Here is an 8,997-nt window from a genome sequence, read left to right as displayed (position 1 = left end):
TTGGGGCAGATATCATTCTACCCTGTTGTCAGGTAGTCCTATACAATAACAAAAATATTTCTTCTTTCCATCAAAAAGCCTGGCATCCTTCTGCATATTAATTTATGTAAGTGGTTACATGAAATGGTCATCAAGTTCTAAAACAACCAAAACAGAATCCCCCAGGGGCTTTGTTTGCATGCCTTGTTACAGACAGCTGCCCCCTGTACAGGGAAGAAATTGTCCAGCTGCTTAAAAACACTCAGCAAGGCTGGTCCTCTCTCTAGGCATTTGTTATAAATTAAATTGGGCCCCCCTAAAATTCATATGTTTAAGCCATTTGGAGATGGGGCCTTTCGGAAGGTAATTAAGGTTAAAAGAGGTCGTAAGGATGTGGCTCTCATCTGGTAGTATGGATGTCCTTATAAGAAGGAGAAGAGACACCGAAGATCTCTATCTCTCTCCACATTCCCACCCAGAGGAAAGCCATGTGTGGATACACGGTGAAGGCAGGCAGCCATCTACAAGCCAGGAAGAGAGGCCCTGCCAGACACCAATCCTGCTGGCATCTTGATCTTGAACTACCAGCCTATAGAGCTGTCAGAAAATGTATTTCTGTTGTTTAAGCAATCCAGTCTGTGGTATCTTATGATGGCAGCCCAAGCAGACTAAGACAGGTGCACTCCTTAGTTGTTTGTATGTGGTAATAGGTAGGTTGAAGGGGCAGGGCCCATGCCCTTGGGGCAGGGCTCAGGCCTTTAGTGCAGGCATGTGGATTTCCTTACACCAGGGTCGTAGTAACAGGAATAAAGGATTCATAAACAACCCCTTGCCCTTGCGCAGAGACTTGTCTCCTTTAAATGTCTTTCATGCAGGATGTTTCTTTTGGTTCTTGTAATACCTTTATGACCCTTCGCAGGAGTCCAGGCACTTTACTAACATTTTACAGACAATGAAACCAAGGTTTAAAAAAGGCTATGTAATTTATGTAATCTGTCTTAAATCCCTCTGAAAATTTGTACTTCAGGCCTATTGAAGCTTAATTCAGTATTCTTTCCACTGTACAAGAATGTCTCTAATCGAATTAGGCCAAAGGACCTATGTAGGGCTGGCAAAAATTTTAGTTCTTTTTTGTGTTTTTCAGCATCTGTATGATGGCCAATTTGTCTCAATTCATATCTGTAGAATAGCCAGATAAAAGCTATGCAAGGGCTCAGTAGGGTCATTTATGCTTTGGAGGATAAGATGATAACTGCAGGAAATGGCTGAAATGATGCCAAAAAAGTAAGTCTGTAGTAACCCAGTGAAGGGTGAAACTGACAGATGAGAAAGGCTGAGACTCTGGAGGGAGCCGCTGTGCCATCCTCCATTATGCCCTCGTGGCTGTTAGACTGCCTTGGAAGCTCTCGCCATTGTCGGTCCCTGTTAGGATTTCTTTGGCTTTTCATTCTGTGATTCTCCATCAGAGGGAACTGGGGTAAATCCTTTAAGGCCTGAGGATCTATGTAAAAGTGTGTGTTCTCTTTACCCTCCCCTACAAACTCCCAGCATGGCTCCTCAGTGCCTCCCCCTGGGCCCTGCACACAGCCACCTACTGCTCTCCTCTTAGACTTACTAAGTCCTTTGCATAACTAGGATACTTTCCTCTCCACATGAACAGTGTGGCGCCTTTGGGAGCACTTCATTTTCAAAACAGCTCTTTTACAAAGGTGGTCAGAGTTGCAAAGAATAGTACTCCAAATTCACTCCAGCCTCTTTTACACCTTGAGAAGGACAACCTCCCAGGTATGCTTTATTTTCCCTCTTGTCCAACAGAGTGGTTGAAATCACTCAGGAGCCCAACTGTCTGGTTTGAATCTGGCTCTGACACTTACTGGCTTGTGCAAGTTACTTAACCTCTCTACTTCTGAATTATCCTCATCTGTAAAATAAGGGTGAAAGTCGCATCTTTTCTCAGGGTCGATGTCATGATTACATGAGCTAATATGTAAAGTGCTTAGAACAGGGCCTGGTATATGGTAAGTGCTATGTAAGTTTTAGCTATTAACATTGCTGTCGCTAATGTTTATCTAGTACTTTCCACTAAGTTAAATCTTGTAGAACGTTTTCTTATATAACTAATTTTTCTAGCTATATTAGTCAATAATGTGCATTAGGGTTATTATTAAGCTTATGATTTTACTCTTGGTCCTTCTGGTTTTAATTTTGTTAACTTCCTTCTTAGTTACTAGCTCCATTCATATAACTTAAAAAGTTATCCCCTTTATATTCTTTCCTCCTAAACTATTTTCAAAATACAAAGTTGGCAAGGATTATTCCACTGACAACCCTGTTATCTCCAGTTCTCTTCTGAATTCCCATTGCACTCGTATCCATCACACATGTCTCGCCACATCACCTCAGTGACATTCTCAGGGCTGAAGTCTCTCTATCTCAGAACTTTTTAGAGTCATGTGCAATTCTTTGCATGCAGTAAGTATTCAGTAATTAAATGGGAATCGATTTGTTCCCTTCCTATTTGCCCATTACATTTCCATGTCTAAAATGTTTTCCCAACAATTGCTAAGTCGATTCTATTGATACTTAATATAGTTAATATACAGCTGATAATTCTAAAACTCAGCCACAGAGAGATACATGCATCATGTTACTTTATTTTTTCAGGCTGGTTACAACTATAGCTAAGCTCTTCTCCCCTTCTAAGTTTGCCACCAGGATTCCCATCCCTCAACTAGAAGGCAAGCTTCTTGAGAGCCAAAATCTTGTGGGGCTTGTGTGTCGATGTGCCTCCAGTACTTAGGATAGTGAAGTGGTAAACATTGTTAGTTGCTTATCTATCAGCCACCGTTCCTGTTTCCTTGCCAACACAATTGTGATTATGGTCTGGTATCTTGTTTGCTATGCACTTTTGAAAATTCTAGTTTCCTATCCTGACCCAAAGGGTGTATTGTTATCATTCTAAGTCAATCCTAGGTTTTCTTATTCTTGATGTTAGGGATTGACATAGGAATGAGCGTGTTCTATGCTTTTGCAACAGTTATTCTTGCTTCTGGGAGAGAGCAGTGTGATGCGTAAATCTGTGGCAGATACCTCAGTATCATGAGAGAGCCAGCTCAGGACCACTCTGATGATGGCAGGGTGGGGAGGACTGTGGGGCCTTGAAGTATCATTGACTGACGATTAATAAACCAACCTTGGAATCGCCCCACCCACAGACTTCTTATGTGAGGTAATACATTTCCATAGCTATTTGAGCCACTTTTAATTAGGTCTTAGTTTTCCAGATCTGAAAGCATCCTGACCCAGGAGGCATGCCATAAATATTTGTTAATTTACTGACTGATGAAACCTTCCTTAATTCATGTCATATTGGTGAACTAAAGCTCTATATGTTGAATAGAAGAGACAGCAAATTCTGGTGGAAAAGCAACAACATTTTTAAGGAAACAAGAAGCTGAATGTTCTTTATGTTGTTTTAGGTCTTGACTTTGGTGGTGAAGTTGTTGGGTGAAGAAATTCGGAATCCTGAAATATCACATTAAGAGAAAATTTTCAGTAACTTTTTATTGTTACTTTTAGTTGAATGATAGATTTATGTTGGCCCAGTGCTCAAAACAGTGTGCTTGCTAAAGTGGCCCTGGAAGGTGAGCTTTGCTCTGGTCAGTGCTGTGGCAGGATGTGGAGCTGTCTGCTTGAGCTGCTAAAGCACCAGTCTCTCTGGGGGAGGGCTGCTAAGACCTGTGGTCACATTTGGTCACCTCCAGGTCTACCACCAATGGAAATATGGGGCAGGTACTATATTAATGGGGACAGTATTCTGTTATTAGTCTTTGCTGCAATTTGCAGCCCAGTTAAGGTCATTTTTATTCTCTCTCCAGGTTGTCAGGCATTCTTTACCTGCCTGCATAGCCTGTATGAATTTGGACAACCACAACACTGTCCCATGAAGGTAAATGGCTTTTGGCATGCAGCAGAGCATTTGCTTCGGTTTGTTCTGGTCTAGTCAACATAAGAAGTTTTGATGATTGATCCATTTGAAGCTTTGCTTTCTCACCTGGAATACGGCAGTAACCTCACATCTGCTCAACTCTCTTGTTTTGCCTCAGTCCAGCCTATACACTACATTGGCACCCAGAGCTGACTGTGGCGCTTCTTTGTTTACAATCCTTTCATGGCTTTTCCTCATCTGTGGATACAGGTAAGCACTGAGGCCTGGTTCCATCTGGACTCTGCCTTTCTCTCTGGTTTCTTCTTTCTCCCTCATCCCCCACCGACAGAACCAACCCATATCAAACTACTTGTGGCTTCTAGAACATGATGTGTTTCCAAGATTTCCTCATCACCTTTCCCACTGCTCTCTCTTCTGGAATGCGTTCCCACCTTACCTTCCCTATGCACGTCGCTTTTGAGACATGACTCTGGTATGCTCTGGGAAGCCTTCCCTGAACTCTTAATGTAGCATTAGAGTTCTTCATTCTGTTTTTCTTTCTTCTAATCACCATTATCATACTAATCACCTCGTTTCTTTGTCTCTTGCCCCCTCCACATTCTGAGCATCTTATCATCAGGACTGATCCTGTCCTTCTCTGAATTACCTGTGTCCAGTACAGGGCTTAGCACATACTAGGTGCATACGAATTGTTTTTTTTTTTTTTTTGGTTGAATTGAAGTAAATAAAATTGAAAAAAAGAGTGTGAATGAAACACCTGCAGCAATTTCTGATGCAAACAAGTTTGTTGTAGGCGTCTTTGTTAAGATCTTGGGGACCCTGAAAATGAACCAAACATTAACTCTTTTGCAGGTTGGTGCCTAGGAGTAAATATTAAACAGAGAAGGAGAATTTGAGAAATTGAGGCAATAGGTATACAGAAGCACTACTGACTGACCCCAAAATAATCCAATGCCCTGTCACTCCCTACCATTCAGACCATCAAAATATTTTCTCAAACCAATAGTTACTCATTAGAGCTTATATAGACTCATTATTTCTAATCATATTTTTAATTTCAGAATTTGGAGGTGGACTTGTGGGACAACGAAATAACTCAGACTCCTAAAATCTAAGTCTTTGACCTACTATGAGACAAGAACATTTGCTGGGTTTTTTTGTTGTTTGTTTGTTTGTTTGTTTGTTTGTTTTTGCCTAGAGTCTCTTCTATCCCCATTTGGGAAAGTACTATACACTTCTGATATCTCTCCTCAACTTACTTTGTGAACTAAAGGGCAAATCTTTCAATACATGCTCCTGTCCTTTCAGGAACTTTCTCAGGAATATGATTTGGATTTATCTTGGAAAGATAGTTGCATCCTAAAAGGGTGGTCTCCCAAGGATCCTATAGATCAGAACGTTTCTCAGTATTTTCTCCAATGGATAATAAGAGCTTCCTCATTCAATTGTTGTTGTAGGAGGGAAATTGGTGATCGTATTGTGGGAAAGGAAAAACACTCAGTTACTGAGAAATTTGAATGAGAGTCATTTTTTTTGTATTACTCTCTTATTAGAAACCAATCATGTTCACTTCTACAATTTTGTAAGGTGGATAAGTCGAGGTACCTTTGAGTAACTTTTCTTAATCTGTAGATTCTTTGAAAAGTATACATTTCCTTTTCCCTGGTTACCATGCCTGAACTCAGAAAGTATAATTAGAAAGATACTTTATACAAAAACATTTATATTAGTGCTTAATAAAAGAGTGCTACAGCTAATGGAGGAATAGAGGTGACAGGTAATCGATGTTTTTGCCTTAGCTGCATAGGATGGTAGTCTAGCTCTGAGAGGACAGTGCACACATATAGCTTGGCTGGTGTGAATACAATTACAAAGGTTGTGGAATGCCCAGGAGCCCTGTGTCATTCAGCAGGTTGACATCTGTGGAAAAGCTACACCTATATTCTTTAGTTTCTTTAATTTTTTACAAAAGACTTTTACCAATATCCTTCAGTTAATTGGTTTCCAGATAGTAAAAAACAACAACAACAACAAAAAAAGAATGAAACAGAAAAGAAAAGAGAAAGAAATGAGAATGATGAACAGTTGTCATGTGCTTTAGCTCCTAAGCATGAAATTGAGGCTCAAGCCAGAGGAGTGAATTTGCTTTGGGCCTGGGCCAGAGAAGTGAAACCCCAAGAACCCAGTCTTTGGCTATGTCATCATCTAACAAGCCAAAGGAAATGGATGACATGATGCTGACTAGAGATGAATTTTGTTCTATAATTTATGTGAACTTCAACTAACAGTTAAAAATACTTATTAATATCAGTATCCAATTCTCCAATTGGGTGGACTGTGAGAACAGAGATATGATGCACACAGATCCTGTGCAGTAATAAGGAGTTTGGTCTAGATACCCTGGCAATGATCATTAATTTTGCTATGTTTTGATTTAGTGTTTGTGTTAATGTATTCTAGTATGTCTGAGAATATGAAAGTAACACCTGGTGTGCTCTGTGCAAATGCCTCTCCGCTTCAGGAGGAAAGCCAAAAGGGACACACAGCTGAACCTGAAGCATCGTTATAAATAGGCTCCAGGGAATAAACTCCTCAGATTTCTGAGAATAAAACAAAGTCAGAGAAAATATACAAATATATGAGCTTTTCTTGTATGCAAGACATACCTTTAAGGATATATCATGCTCAGAAGTTTGTTTTGGGGCAGTTTATAAACCAAACCAAGTTTTAATTGCAAAGCTTTGTTTGCATGCAAATGCCTTTAAGACATAGACACACACACACATACACACAATTTGCAAGCAGAGGCAGTGAGGCCAATTAAAAAATGCTCATGTTCAGAGGTTTAATTTTGCTGATATCTCAAGACTGACAAAAGGTGGATATTCTTTATAGAATTATGCCTGCCAGAGCTGGGAACACCACACACTGTGCTAGATAAGTGCCCTCATGAAGGCAAAGCTGTTGACTTCATATTCCTTGAAGCAATTGCTTCAGTTCCCAGCTCCTCTGAGATCAGCATTCCCTTCCTTTTGTGTAATTGAGAGCTAGCAACTCACACGTTTAGCTTATTACATAAAGTCTCTAAGAACAGGCAAGCCAAGAAGCAGCCCTTTCCTTGGAGACCTGGAAACACAGCATCCTCATGATAAGAAAAGCTGCTAGATTACTTTCAATTTATGGTATTTCCTAGATCCTTATCAAATCTAATAAAGGAAGATATATTGACCTTTTGAATTTTCTTGTACGAGAATATACAAAATCCATTTCATCTTTTTATTCCATTTTTACTTAAAAAATTTAACAGTTCAGTTTCATTCAAGTCTACCTTGCCCCTGTCACCCCCATTAAAATTCATCACCAGCGAGAAGATAACTAATCACACTGTACCATTTTCATTGCTATTCTCATCTTACAAACATATTGGCAATTCTGGTGGACATTTCTAAGATGTAATAAGAGTAAGAGAAAATTCACCATTTTCCCCCTGATGTCTCGAGGGGCCAAATGGTCCCCTGTTTGCCACATTCCCAGGGCTTGAAGGTCCTGCTAGAGTTCTCTGCCTTCACCAGGAAACAAAAGGTGATAATATGCAATCCATGAATTTAATATACATTGAAAATACATTTCTGGTGCAACAAGAGTGCTGAGTATTAAGCCGGAGTTCTCAGGTGCAGTAGGAAAATGCTGTGGTCTGTTGAGTTCACATTTTGGCTGATTAATATGCTGCTAAATGCTCTTTGGAGCTCTGCCAGGAAAAGTATAAACAGCAAAAGAACTTACTCTATAAGTATTTGTCTTTTTGCCAAATCGTACAAGGAAAATGTGTTTAAGAAAAAAAAAAAGATAGGAGGATGTGTTTTTATTACATGTATGCTCATCAGATTCCAGTTCTGTAAAACCCATTAAAAACAACATGAAGTATTTAAAATCAGCAGCAATCACCTTGGTTGGTTACTGATTTACAAGATTAAAAACATTCTGAACAGAAGATGAAGGTGCATTAATAAACACGGTTCCTGAAAGAATCCTTGGTGATTACTTGCTGTTCTATTCAGTGAGGAGGCTCAATATCTCAGAGAAAAATGTCAGCGCGTAAGTGAGGAGGAGGCGTTGATACGTAACAAAGTCCCTAGGAAACTGAGAGAATTGTTTAATAGTCATTGTGCTGAGCCCTGAAGACTATCAGTACTTGTTTGAAAGTCTCTGGCATGTATTGATCCAGTGGCAGGACAAGTGTTCAAGCTAAATATGCATTGTGAGGGCCTTCTCAATGTTAGGGAAATATTCCCGTTATCCCATGCCTGTTTGTTTTTGCAACACATAGTTCCTGAAGCACAAGAAAGTCCTAGCACCAACATGGAGTGGAGTCTTTGTCATCATCCCCACAGCTAGTACTTACTGTGTGCCATGCTCCATTCCGAGTGTTTTAATATAGAACACTTTTAATCTTCCCAACAAACTCGTCAGTAGATACTATCCTTATATAGAGGCAGAAACAGGCTTTGAGAGGTTGAGTAACTTGTGGAAGTTCTCACAGCCAGTCCATGGTGAAGACAGGACCTCAAACCCACCTGGAATTAATTAATTAATTAATTAATTAATTAATTATTTTATTTATTTATCTATCTCCTACAGCACCTGGTCTTCCTAGGTGGTCTCCCATCTAAGTACTAAGCAGGCCCAACCCTGCTTAACTTCCAAGATCAGATGAGATGGGACACTTTCAGGGCGGCACGGCCGTAGACTTGGCTGGCTTTTAATACCAGAACAGCAACGGCACCTAGTGCTGTGTTAACATATCCAGCTCTCATCTTTGGGGAGCTCAACTTGAAATAATTTTCTGTCATTTGTCCTCTTCCAAAATGTATAATTTTTGAGGAAAAAGAAAACCCTCAAACTCTTAGAACCTTTGTTTAGCAGCACTGTAAATTAAATAATATGGTGGCTACATAATAAATATAGATAAAAATAGAAAGAAGAAAATGGAAGATGGCAGGTGGGGACCAACTTTAAAGAATAGCTGCCTGAATGTGCGTGTATTTATGTGTATGAAGCTCACCAGGGCC

At 39.9% G+C, this 8,997-nt stretch overlaps 1 pseudogene; it reads right to left on the bottom strand.

Annotated features, from left to right (window-relative positions):
- Nucleotides 1-8,557: 8,557 nt before the first annotated feature.
- Nucleotides 8,558-8,676, bottom strand: LOC111729980 (annotated as a pseudogene).
- Between the last annotated feature and the right edge of the window lie 321 nt (nt 8,677-8,997).

This window comes from Pteropus vampyrus, unplaced genomic scaffold (genome assembly GCF_000151845.1).
Source record: "Pteropus vampyrus isolate Shadow unplaced genomic scaffold, Pvam_2.0 Scaffold294, whole genome shotgun sequence".
Taxonomy (NCBI): Eukaryota; Metazoa; Chordata; class Mammalia; order Chiroptera; family Pteropodidae; genus Pteropus; species Pteropus vampyrus.
The sequence above is the reverse complement of the archived record's forward strand: the minus strand, read 5'-3'. Positions and strand labels throughout refer to the sequence as shown.